The 12,475-nt window shown below is 36.3% G+C and overlaps 1 protein-coding gene and 1 pseudogene across 14 annotated transcripts in view; one reads left to right on the forward strand and one right to left on the reverse strand.

The window, feature by feature from the left end:
- The window catches only part of EXOC2 (exocyst complex component 2), a 203,072-nt gene that overhangs the window by 33,731 nt on the left and 156,866 nt on the right, over positions 1-12,475 (forward strand). The gene's annotated exons all lie outside the window — the stretch shown is intronic.
- Positions 90-7,843, reverse strand: LOC139045901 (elongation factor 1-alpha 1 pseudogene; annotated as a pseudogene).

Here is a 12,475-nt window from a genome sequence, read left to right on the forward strand (position 1 = left end):
TTACCAAAGCATTATTTTTGATGTTTTAATTTTGATATAACTTCAAACTTACTTAAAACTTTTAAGAGTAAAGTAACTCACTCCTTAATTATAGTAAATAATAACTGTAAACTCTCTAACTAGTCTCACCAGTTGTTTACTTTTTGCCCCATTTGTTTTCACCATTCTGTCAGTCTGTTTGTGTATATTTGTTTGAACCATTTGAAAACACAGTGCAAACATCATCCTTTTGCTCCTAAATATTCAGTATGTAATTATTAAGAACAAGAACATTCTCTTATATTATCATAGTAAAGTTATCAAAGGCAGAAAATTTAACATTAATAACCCTATCTAATCCAGAGTTCAAATTCAAATGGAAAAATTCAGAATTTTTCCAATTTTGTACTTTATAGAACATTTTTTTTTCTCTGTTCTGGAATCCATCCAGAATCACACATTACTTTTACTCGTAATGTCTCTTTGGTGTCCTTTAATATAGAATAGTACTTCAGCCTTTCTTTGATTTTCTTGACCTTGACATTTTCAAAGAGTACAGGCCAATTATTTTGTAGAATATCTGTCAGTTTAGGTTTGTCTGATGATTCTTTTGATTACATTTGGGTTATGCATGTTTGGCAGGAACATTACAGAAGTTACGTTAGATTCTTCCTAATGTATCCTATCAAGAAGGGCATGATGTCTGTCTCAACAGTGGTGATTTTAATTTTAATCACTTGGTTAATGTGGTGTTTGTCAGATCTTTATTCTGTAAACTTACTATTTTTCCCTTTGTAATCAGTCAATTTGTAGAGAGATACTTTGAGGCTATGTAAATATTCTTTTGCCAAACACTAGTTTTAGTGTCCTTTGATAATTTCTAATTGCATCCTAACTTCCTTATTTATTAGTTAACATTCTATAGTAAGGGAGAGCTGTCTTTTCTTCCCTATGTATTTGTTCATTGATTTATATTATTAGGATGGAGTTACATATATTCTTTTGCTATTATTTTTTTTGATGCTCAGATTCTCTTAGATTTGGGCAATGGGAGCCCCTTCAGTGTGGCTCCTATTACCTTTTGACATGTTCTCATCATTCTTTGAGTACTTCCTTACTGACACAACAAAATGTTGCAGGCTTATCCTGTACTCGCTCTGCCTCAGACTTGGAATCAGCCATTTCTTCAAGGACTCTGGTTCCTTTTATTACACAATGGTATTTGGAAGCTAGGTGTGCTCATTACTAGTCTTGTATTGCTGCTTGTAGGCTCTCAGTGTACAGAGTTAGGATGCACACACACACACACACACAGTGTACCAAATATGTACATTTGTCTATGAATCTATCAATCATATATATCATATATATCTGTTAAAAACTGTGACTTCATACATCTTTTGTGAAGAATATCTTTGGATCCTTTGCTCATTTTTAAAAAATCGGTTGTCTGTCTTATTAAGTTGAAAAAATTTTTTACATGTTCATTGTACAAACTCCTTTGTCAGCTGTATCTATTGAGAATATTTTCTGCTGGTCTGTGGTTGCCTATTTTCTTTTGCTAAGAAAGTTTTAATTTTGATGAAGTCTAAATATATCAGGATTTTCAGTGTATGGTTATTTTTATAGTGAAAGAAAAATCTTTCCCTATCCCCAGGTAGTGGAGATATTCTCTTATTTTATCTTCTACATAAAGTTTATAATTTTAGTTTTTTGTTTAGGTCTATGATCTATCTTGAAATAATTTTTGTGAGTGATGTGAGGTTGTAGTTAAAGTTTTTTTTCCCCTATGTGGATACCGAGTGGTTTCCACAGTATTTGATAAAAGTATTTTTCTTTCCCTTGAATTTCTTTGGTGCCTTTGTCAGAAATCAACTGGCTATGTAAGTGTCGGTCCATTTCTGAGCTCTGTTCCTTTCTGCTGATCATTAGGTCATTCTTAACCAACAACATACTGTCTTGATTACTGTAGACAATTTATAGTAAGTCTTGAAGTCATGTACTATAAGTTTTATAACTTTTTTCACCTCTTAAAATTGTTTTGGCTATTCTAGGTCTTTTGAATATCTATAGAAATTTTAGAATTAGCTTGCCAATTTCTCTATATAAGCTTGTATTAATTTCTACATCAGTTTGGGGAGATTGATATTTTAATAACATGGAGTCTTCTGATCCATAGCCATGTTGTTGATCTTCACTTATTTAGTTCTCTCTGCAATATTTTGAGGTTTTCAGTGTGGAAGTCTTGTGCATTTCTTTTGTTGAATGTATTTTTAAGTATTTTGGGTTTTTAAAAAATTTTTTTTTTGAGAAAGATTAGCCCTGAGCTAACATCTGCTGCCAATCCTCCTCTTTTTTTTTCCCCCCTGCTGAGGAAAACTGGCCCTAAGCTAACATCCGTGCACATCTTCCTCTACTTTGTACGTAGGATGCCTGCCACAGCATGGCTTGCCAAGCGGCGCCATGTCTGTATCCGGGATCCGAACCAGTGAACCCCGGGCACCTGAAGTGGAACATGTGAACTTCACTGCTGCACCACCAGGCTGGCCCAGTATTTTGGTTTTTATCAAATAGAAAAATAAAATAGAATTTTTAAAATTTCGTTTTCTAATTATCTGCTACTAGAATATGAAAAATAACTAATTTTTATGTATTGACTGTGAATGCTGTGCACTTGGTAAATTCAGTTATTAGTGCTATTAGTGGCTAAGCAGATTCCCTGGGATTTTCTCTATAAACAATCATGTCATCCTCAAATAGAAAAAATTTACTTCTTCCTTTGCAATCTTTGTGTCATTTATTTCTTTAGCTTAATTGCCTTATTGTCTTTTGCCCTGGTTAGAACCTCTCAAACAGTGTTATCTATATCAGACAAGATGAGAGAGACATCCTTGCCTTATTGTTGGTCCTAGGGGAAAAGCGTTGTGTATTTCACCATTAAGTATGATGTTAGATGGGTTCCATCCCCATTATTGTCCTTCATTGATTCAGGAGATCCCATCTATTCCTAATTTGTTGAGAGTTTTCAATCTTGAATAGGTGTTGAATTTTGTCAATGACTTCTATTTAGATGAACATGTGGTTTTTCTTTGTTCTTTTACTGTGATCTACTGTGATTGGATTTTAAAAGTTAAACTACCTTTGTGTGACTGCAGTAAACCCCGCTTGGTCATGATGTTTTCCCTTCGCTTCTCTTTTCTAAAATAATTCATGTAGGCTTGGTATTTTTTCTTCCTTAAATGTTTGATAGATTTCATCAGTGAAACCATCTAGGTCTCGAGTTTCCTTGTAGGAAACTTTTTGATTATGAATTCAATTTATTTAATAAATGGGAAGGTATTCAGATTTTCTGATTATCTTGTTAGTTTTGTAACTTGTCCTTTCAGGGAGTTTTTCTATTTTATCTAAGTTGTAAAATTCATAGGCATAATGTTGTTCATAATTCCTTTATTACTCTTTAAAAAATGTCTTTAGTATCTCTCGTTATCCCCTATTTCATTCCTGAATTTGGTCATTTGTTTCTTTTTATAAGGGGTGCTTTGCTTGGTTTATCAATTTGGTTAATTTCTACATAAATATTTTTGGTTTTACAGTTTTTTTCTCCATTTTTATTTTGTTTTATTGATTTCTACTCTTTATTATTTTCCTCATTCTGCTTCCTTTGTTCCTCCTCCCTGCACCTTTACTTTGGGTTTAATTAGCTCTTCTTTTTCTAATTTCTTAAGGTAGAAACATAGATCCTTAATTTTAAATCCTTCTCCTTTTAATATAAGCTTTTAAGGCACTGCTTTGGCTACACTCAAATAAAAATTTTGGAAAATTTTTATTGTATTTGCATTATCATTTAGTTCAACATATTTTCTTGTTTTCTTCTTGATTTCTTTTTTGACTGTTGGGTTATTCAAAAGTATGTTAATTTCCAAATACTTGGACACTTTCCTTGATATTTTGTTGCTCTTGCTTTCTAGTTTAATTCCTTCATAGTCTTTGGAATTTTAGTCTTTGGAATTCATTGTGACTTATTTTATGGCCCAGCATGTAAGTCTATTTGGTTAACATTCTGTAGACACTTGAAAAGGAGTTTTGTAAATGCCGGTTAGGTCAAGATGCTGAGTACTGTTGTTCATTTCTTCCATAGCCTTACTGATTTTGGTTGGTTTGTTGGTTTAATCTAATTGTCATCCATACTTAAAGGGCATGTTAAAATTTCTAACCATGATTGTGGATTTATCTATTTCTCCGTATCTTACAGCTTTTGTTTCATGCTTTTTGAAGCTCTATTATTAGATGTCTACACAGTTTAGATTGTGTCCTTCTGATGAATTCATCCTTTCACATTATAAAATCTCCTTCCAAGTTATCATGTGATAGCATTTCTCCTTCAGTTTGAAGAACTTCCTTTAGCATTTCTTGTCATACAGATTTGTTCCCAGTGAACTTCCTTTATTTAAAAATGCCTGTTTTTCCACTTTATTGAGGTTTAATTGACAAATAAAATTGTAATATACTTAAAGTGTACAGTGTGATGATTTGATATACATATATGTTGTGAAAGGATTCCCATAATCGAATTGATTAACACATCCATCACTTCTCATATTTACTTTTTTTTGCTTGGTTTTATTGGTATTAACACTTACATTCTATTCTCTTAGCAAATTTCCATTATACAATACAGTATTATCAACTATAGTCACCATGTTACACATTAGATCCTCAGACGTTGCTTATCTTATAGCTGAAAGGTTATACCCTTTTACCATCCTCTCTCCAATCCCCCCCCCCCCAACAGTCATCATCCAACTCTGTTTCTTTGAGTTAGCCTTTTTTTCTTTTTGGAAGAAGATTAGCCCTGAGCTAATACCTGCCACCAATCCTCCTCTTTTTGCTGAGAAAGAGTGCCCCTGAGCAAACATCCATGCCCGTCTTCCTCTATTTTATATGTGGGACACCTGCCACAGCATGGCTTGATGAGTGGTGCTAGCTCTGCGCCTGGGAATTGGACTGTGCGAACTTAACTGCTGTGCCACCAGGCCGGCCCTGAGTTAGCCTTTTTTTTTTTTTTTAGATTTCACCTATAAGTGATGCCATGCGATATTTGTCTTTCTCTGTCTGGCTTATTTTACTTAGTATGTAATGCCCTCCAGGTTCATCCACATTGTCACAAGTGGCAAGATTTCCTTCTTTTTTAAGGCTGAATAATATTCCATTGTGTGTGTGTGTGTGTGTGTGTGTGTGTGTGTGTGTATGTATGTCATATTTGCTTTATCCATTCATCCATCGTTGGATACTTAGGTTGTTTCCCTATCTTGGCTATTGTGAATAATGCTGCAATGAACATTGGGAGTACATGTATCTCTTCAAGATAATGATTTTTGTTTCCTTTGGATATATCTAAAAGAGGCATTGCTAGATCGTATGGAAGTTCTGTTTTTAATTCTTTTTCTCATTAAACTTTGTTTTAATAGGTCCCAAAATTCTGTGACAGATTTTTGGTCAAGTTGTTTCCATTTAAAAATAGTGATTTTAAAAACTGATAACTGCCACACACACACAAACACACAAACAAATGGTTTACAAAACATTCTCCTTTTCTTCTGAAGGTTTTACAGTGTGTTGTTATCGTTAACCAGCCTTTTACTGTTAAACTTAAATGGCTGGTTGAGACAAACAATTTCTCAGACCGTTCTTCCACCCCTAAGAGGAGGGAGGCAGGTATTAGTGTAATTGCCTTCTGAGCTTTCTGGGCAGACTTGGTGACCTTGCCAACTCCCACAGCCTTCTTGTGCACTGCTTTGATGACACCCACAGCAGCCGTCTGTGTCATGTCCTGGACAGCAAAACGACCCAGAAGAGGATAGTCAGAGAAGTTCTCAGTACACATGGGCATGCCAGGAACCATATCAACAATGGCAGCATCACCAGATTTCAAGAATTTCTTCCAGCTTCTTCCCATAACGATGATCAACCTCCTTTAGCTCAGCAAACTTGCAGGCAGGATAAGCTGTGTGACGATCCAGCGCAGGTGCGTAAGTCAGCGCTGGTTTGGCCTGGATGGCTTGGGATAATCACCTGAGCTGTGAAGCCAGCTGTTCATTGGTGGGTCGTTTTTGCTGTCAACAGCCTCCTTGTCTCGATGAACATCTTTGACAGACACTGTCTTGACATTGAAGCCCATGTGGTCCCTAGGAAGAGCTTCACTCAAAGCTCCAGTTGTAATGTTGAGTGGACCAAAGGTGACTACCATGCTGGGTTTGAGAACAACAGTCTCACTCAGCTCACAGCACAGTGCCCATACTGTCAATTTTGTAGTTGTCCTGAAGGGGCAGATGCAAGGACTTATCAGTTGGCTGAGTTGGCTGGAGGATGCAACCCACAACTTCAAGCAGCATGGTTCCACTGGTATTGCCATCTTCACGGGTTAGTTTCCGTCCCTTAAACCAAAGCATGTTAGCACTTGGCTCCAGCATGTTGTCACCATTCCAACCAGAAACCGGCATAATTTCTATTAGGTTTCTGTGTTGGGGTTGTAGCCAGTTTTCTTTTTCTTTTTTTTTTTTTTAGTTATTTGAGGAGAAATAATTGATAGTCTGGCAATCTTCAATTTTTTTTAAATTTAATTTTTATTGGGTTAATGATAGGTTACAATCTTGTGAGATTTCGGTTGTACATTATTGTTTGTCAGTCGTGTTGTAGGTGCACCCCTTCACCCTTTGTGCCCACCCCTCACCCCACCTTTCCCCTGGTAGCCACTAATCTCTTCTATTTGTCTGCATTTTTGAATTCCTCCTATGAGTGGAATCATACAGAGATCGTCCTTCTCTATCTGGCTCATTTCACTTAACATAATTCCCTCAAGGTCCACCCATGTTGTTGCAAATGGGACGATTTTGTTCTTTTTTATGGCTGAGTAGTATTCCATTGTATGTATATATCACATCTTCTTTATCCAGTCATCTGTTGATGGGCACTTAGGTTGCTTCCACGTCTTGGCTGTTGTAAATAATGCTGCAATGAACATTGGGGTACATGGGACTTTTGGAATTGCTGACTTCAAGCTCTTTGGATAGATACCCATTAGTGGGATAGCTGGATCATATGGTAGTTCTGTTTTTAATTTTTTGAGGAATCTCCATGCTGTTTTCCATAGTGGCTGCACCAGTTTCCATTCCCACCAGGAGTGTATGAGGGTTCCTTTTTCTCGACAACCTCTCCAACATTTGTTACTATTTGTTTTAGTTATTTTTGTCATTCTAATGGGTGTAAGGTGATACTTTAGTGTAGTTTTGATTTGCATTTCCCTCATGATCAGTGATGATAAACATCTTTTCATGTGCCTATTGGCCATCCATATATCTTTGGAGAAATGTCTGTTCTTGTCTCCTGCCCATTTTTTGATCGGGTTGTTTGATTTTTTGTTGTTGAGTTCTGTGAGTTCTTTATATATTATGGATATTATCCCTTTGTCAGATGTATGACTTGCAAATATTTTTTCCCAGTTATTGTGTTGTTTTTTTGTTTCAGTCCTGTTTTCCTTTGCCTTGAAGAAACTCTTTAGTCTGATGAAGTCCCATTTGTGTATTCTTTCTATTGTTTCCCTTCTCTGAGAAGACATGGTATCCGAAAAGATCCTTTTAATACTGATGTCAAAGAGTGTACTGCCTACATTTTCCTCTAGAAGCCTTACGGTTTCAGGTCTCACCTTTTAGGTCTTTGATCCATTTTGAGTTATTTTGGAGAATGGTGAAAAAGAATGGTCAATTTTCATTCTTTTCCATGTGGCTTTCCAGTTTTCACAGCACCGTTTGTTGAAAAGACTTTCTTTTCTCCATTGTATGCTCTCAGCTCATTTGTCGAAGATTAGCTGTCCATAGATGTGTGGTTTTATTTCTGGGCTTTCAATTCTGTTCCATTGATCTGTGCACCTGTTTTTGTACCAGTACCATGCTGTTTTGTTTACTGTAGCTTTGTAGTATGTTTTGAAGTCAGGGATTGTGATGCCTCTAGCTTTCTTCTTTTTTCTCAGGATTCCTTTAGCAATTCGGGGTCTTTTGTTGCCCCATATGAATTTTAGGATTCTTTGTTCTATTTCTGTAAAGAATGTCACTGGGATTCTGATTGGGATGGTGTTGAATCTATAGATTGCTTTAGGTAGAATGGACATTTTAACTATGTTTATTCTTCCAATCCATGTATATGGGATGTCTTTCCATCTCTTTATGTCGTCATCCATTTCTTTCAGAAAAGCCTTGTAATTTTCGTTGTAGAGGTCTTTCACTTAGTTAAATTCACCCCAAGGTATTTTATTGTTTTTGTTGCGATTGTGAATGGTATTGTGTTCTTGAGTTCTTTTTCTGAGGGTTCGTTATTAGAGTATAAAAATGCTACTGATTTATGTAAATTGATTTTATACCCTGCAACTTTGCTGTAGTTGTTGATTATTTCTACAAGTTTTCCAATGGATTCTTTGGGGTTTTCTATACATAAGATCATGTTGTCTGCAAACAGCGAGAGTTTCACTTCTTCCCTCTGTTTTTGGATTCCTTTTATTCCTTTTTCTTGCCTAATTGCTCTGGCCAAAACCTCCAGTACTATGTTAAATAAGAGTGGTGATAGAGGGCATCCTTGTCTCGTTCCTGTTTTCAGGGGGATGGCACTCAGTTTTTTCCCTTTGACTATGATGTTGGCTGTGGCTTTGTCATATATGGCCTTTATTATGTTGAGGTAGTTCCCTTATATCCCCATTTTGTTCAGCGTTTTTATCATAAATGACTGTTGGATCTTGTCAAATGCTTTTTTTTTCTATGTTTTTTTTTTTATTAATATTATGATAGATTACAACCTTGTGAGATTTCAGTTGTAGATTTTTGTTAGTCATGTTGTGGGTACACCACTTCCCCCTTTGTGCCCTCCCCCCACCCCCCCTTTTCCCTGGTAACCACCGATCAGATCTCCTTGTCAATATATTAACTTCCACCTATGAGTGGAGTCATATAGAGTTCGTCTTTCTCTGACTGGCTTATTTCGCTTAACATAATACCCTCGAGGTCCATCCACATTGCTGCAAATGGGCCAATTTTGTCTTTTTTTATGGCTGAGTAGTATTCCATTGTGTATATATACCATATCTTCTTTATCCAATCATCAGTTTCTGGGCATGTAGGTTGGTTCCACGTCTTGGCTATTGTAAATAATGCTGCGATGAACATAGGGGTGCAAGGGACTCTTGGGATTTCTGATTTCAGGTTCTTAGGATAGATACCCAGTAATGGGACGGCTGGGTCATAAGGTATTTCTATTTTTAACTTTTTGAGAAATCTCCATACTGTTTTCCATAGTGGCTGTACCAGTTTGCATTCCCACCAACAGTGTATGAGGGTTCCTTTTTCTCCACAACCTCTCCAACATTTGTCGCTCTTGGTTTTGGATGTTTTTGCCAATCTAACGGGTGTAAGGTGATATCTTAGTGTAGTTTTGATTTGCATTTCCCTGATGATTAGCGATGATGAAAATCTTTTCATGTGTCTCTTGGCCATATTCACATCTTCTTTTGAGAAATGTCTGTTCATGTCCTCTGCCCATTTTTTGATCGGGTTGTTTCTTTTTTTGTTGTTAAGCCGTGTGAGTTCTTTGTATATTATGGAGATTAACCCTTTGTCGGATAAGTGGCTTGTAAATATTTTTTCCCAATTAGTGAGCTGTTTTTTTGTTTCAATCCTGTTTTCCCTTGCCTTAAAGAAGCTCTTTAGTCTGATGAAGTCCCATTTGTTTATTCTTTCTATTGTTTCCCTCAACTGAGGAGTTATAGTGTCTGAAAAGATTCTTTTGAAACTGATGTCAAAGAGTGTACTGCCTATATTCTCTTCCAGAAGACTTATTGTTTCCGGCCTAATCTTTAGGTCTTTGATCCATTTTGAGTTTATTTTGGTGTGTGGTGAAAAAGAATGGTCAATTTTCAATCTTTTGCATGTGGCTGTCCAGTTTTCCCAGCACCATTTGTTGAAGAGACTTTTTTGTCTCCATCGTAGGCCCTCTGCTCCTTTGTCGAAGATTAGCTGTCCATAGATGTGTGGTTTTATCTCTGGGCTTTCAATTCTGTTCCATTGATCTGTGGACCTGTTTTTGTACCAGTACCATGCTGTTTTGATCACTGTAGCTTTGTAGTATGTTTTGAAATCGGGGATTATGATTCCACCGGCTTTGTTTTTCTTGCTCAGGATTGCTTTGGCAATTCGCGGTCTTTTGTTGCCCCATATGAATTTTAGGATTCTTTGTTCAATTTCTGTGAAGAATGTTCTTGGGATTCTGATTGGGATAGCATTGAATCTGTAAATTGCTTTAGGTAGTATGGACATTTTAACTATGTTTATTCTTCCAATCCATGTGCATGGAATATCTTTCCATCTCTTTATGTCATCGTCAATTTCTTTCAAGAAAGTCTTGTAGTTTTCATTGTATAGATCCTTCACTTCCTTGGTTAAGTTTATCCCAAGGTATTTTATTCTTTTCGTTGCAATTGTGAATGGGATTGAGTTCTTGAGTTCTTTTTCTCTTAGTTCATTGTTAGTGTATAGAAATGCTACTGATTTATGTATGTTGATTTTATACCCTGCTACTTTGCTGTAGTTGTTCATTATTTCTAATAGTTTTTCTATGGATTCTTTGGGGTTTTCTATATGTAAGATCATGTCGTCTGCAAACAGCGAGAGTTTTACTTCTTCATTCCCTATCTGGATTCCTTTTATTTCTTTTTCCTGCCGAATTGCTCTGGCCAACACCTCCAGTACTATGTTGAATAGGAGTGGTGAAAGTGGGCCCCCTTGTCTTGTTGCTGTCCTCAGAGGGATGGCTTTCAGTTTTTGTCCATTGAGTATGATGTTGGCTGTGGGTCTGTCATACATGGCCTTTATTATGTTGAGGTACTTTCCTTCTATACCCATTTTATTGAGGGTTTTTATCATAAATGACTGTTGGATCTTGTCGAATGCTTTCTCTGCATCTCTTGAGATGATCATGTGGTTTTTGTTTTTCATTTTGTTGATGTAGTGTATCACGTTGATTGACTTGCGGATGTTGGACCATCCCTGTGTCCCTGGTATGAATCCCACTTGATCATGATATATGATCCTTTTGATGAATTGCTGAATTCGGGTTGCCAAAATTTTTTTGAGAATTTCTGCATCTATGTTCATCAGCAATATTGGCCTGTAGTTCTCCTTTTTTGTGTTGTCCTTGTCAGGCTTTGGTATCAGCATGATGTTGGCCTCGTAGAATGTGTTAGGAAGTGTTCCATCCTCCCTAATTTTTTGGAATAGCTTGAAAAGGATAGGTATTAAATCTTCTCTGAAAGTTTGGTAGAATTCCCTAGGAAAGCCATCTGGTTCTGGGGTTTTATTGTTTGGGATGCTTTTTATTGCTGTTTCAATCTCTTTCCTTGTGCTTGGTCTGTTCAAATTGTCTGCTTCTTCTTGACTAAGCTTTGGGAGATTGTAGGAGTCTAAGAATTTAACCATTTCCTCTAGGTTATCCATTTTGCTGGCATATAGTTTTTCCTAGTATTCTCTTATAATCAGTTGTATTTCTGTGGAGTCTGTTGTTATTTCTCCTCTTTCATTTCTGATTTTGTTTATTTGAGCTTTCTCTCTTTTTTTCTGTGTAAGTCTGGCTAGGGGTTTGTCAGTTTTATTTATCTTCTCAAAGAACCAGCTCTTTGTTTCATTGATCCTTTCTACTGCCTTTTTTGTTTCAATAGCATTTATTTCTGCTCTGATTTTTATTATTTCTCTCCTTGCGCTGACTTTTGGCTTTGTTCTTCTTTCTCTAATTCAGTTAGGTGTAGTTTAACATTGCGTATTTGGGATTTTTCTTGTTTGTTAAGGTGTGCCTCTATTGCAATGAATTTCCCTCTTAATAACAGCTTTTGCTTTATCCCATGTGAGTTGGTATGGCACATTATCATTTTCATTTGTCTCCAGGTATTTTTTGATTTCTTCTTTAATTTCTTCAATGATCCATTGCTTGTTCAATAGCATATTGTTTAGTCTCCACATCCTTGTGCCTTTCTCAGCTTTTTTCTTGTAATTAATTTCTAGCTTTATGGCATTATGATGGGAGAAGATGCTTGTTATTATTTCACTTTTTTTAAATGTGTAGAGGCTTGCTTTGTTTCCTAACATATGGTCTATCCTTGAGAATGTTCCATGCACGCTTGAGAAGAACGTGTATTCTGCTGTCTGTGGATGGAGTGTTCTATATATGTGTATTAAGTCCAGTTGTTTTAGCTTTTCGTTTAGCTCCACTGTTTCTTTGTTGATTTTCTGTCTGGATGATCTGCCCATTGATGTGAGTGGGGTGTTGAGGTCCCCTACTATTATTGTGTTATTTTTGATGTCTTCTTTTAGGTTTGTTAATAGTTGCTTTATGAACTTTGGTGCTCCTGTGTTGCGTGCATAGATATTTATCAGCCTTATTTCTTCTTGATGAAGTGTCCCTTTGA

Source organism: Equus asinus, chromosome 8 (assembly GCF_041296235.1).
Source record: "Equus asinus isolate D_3611 breed Donkey chromosome 8, EquAss-T2T_v2, whole genome shotgun sequence".
Taxonomy (NCBI): Eukaryota; Metazoa; Chordata; class Mammalia; order Perissodactyla; family Equidae; genus Equus; species Equus asinus.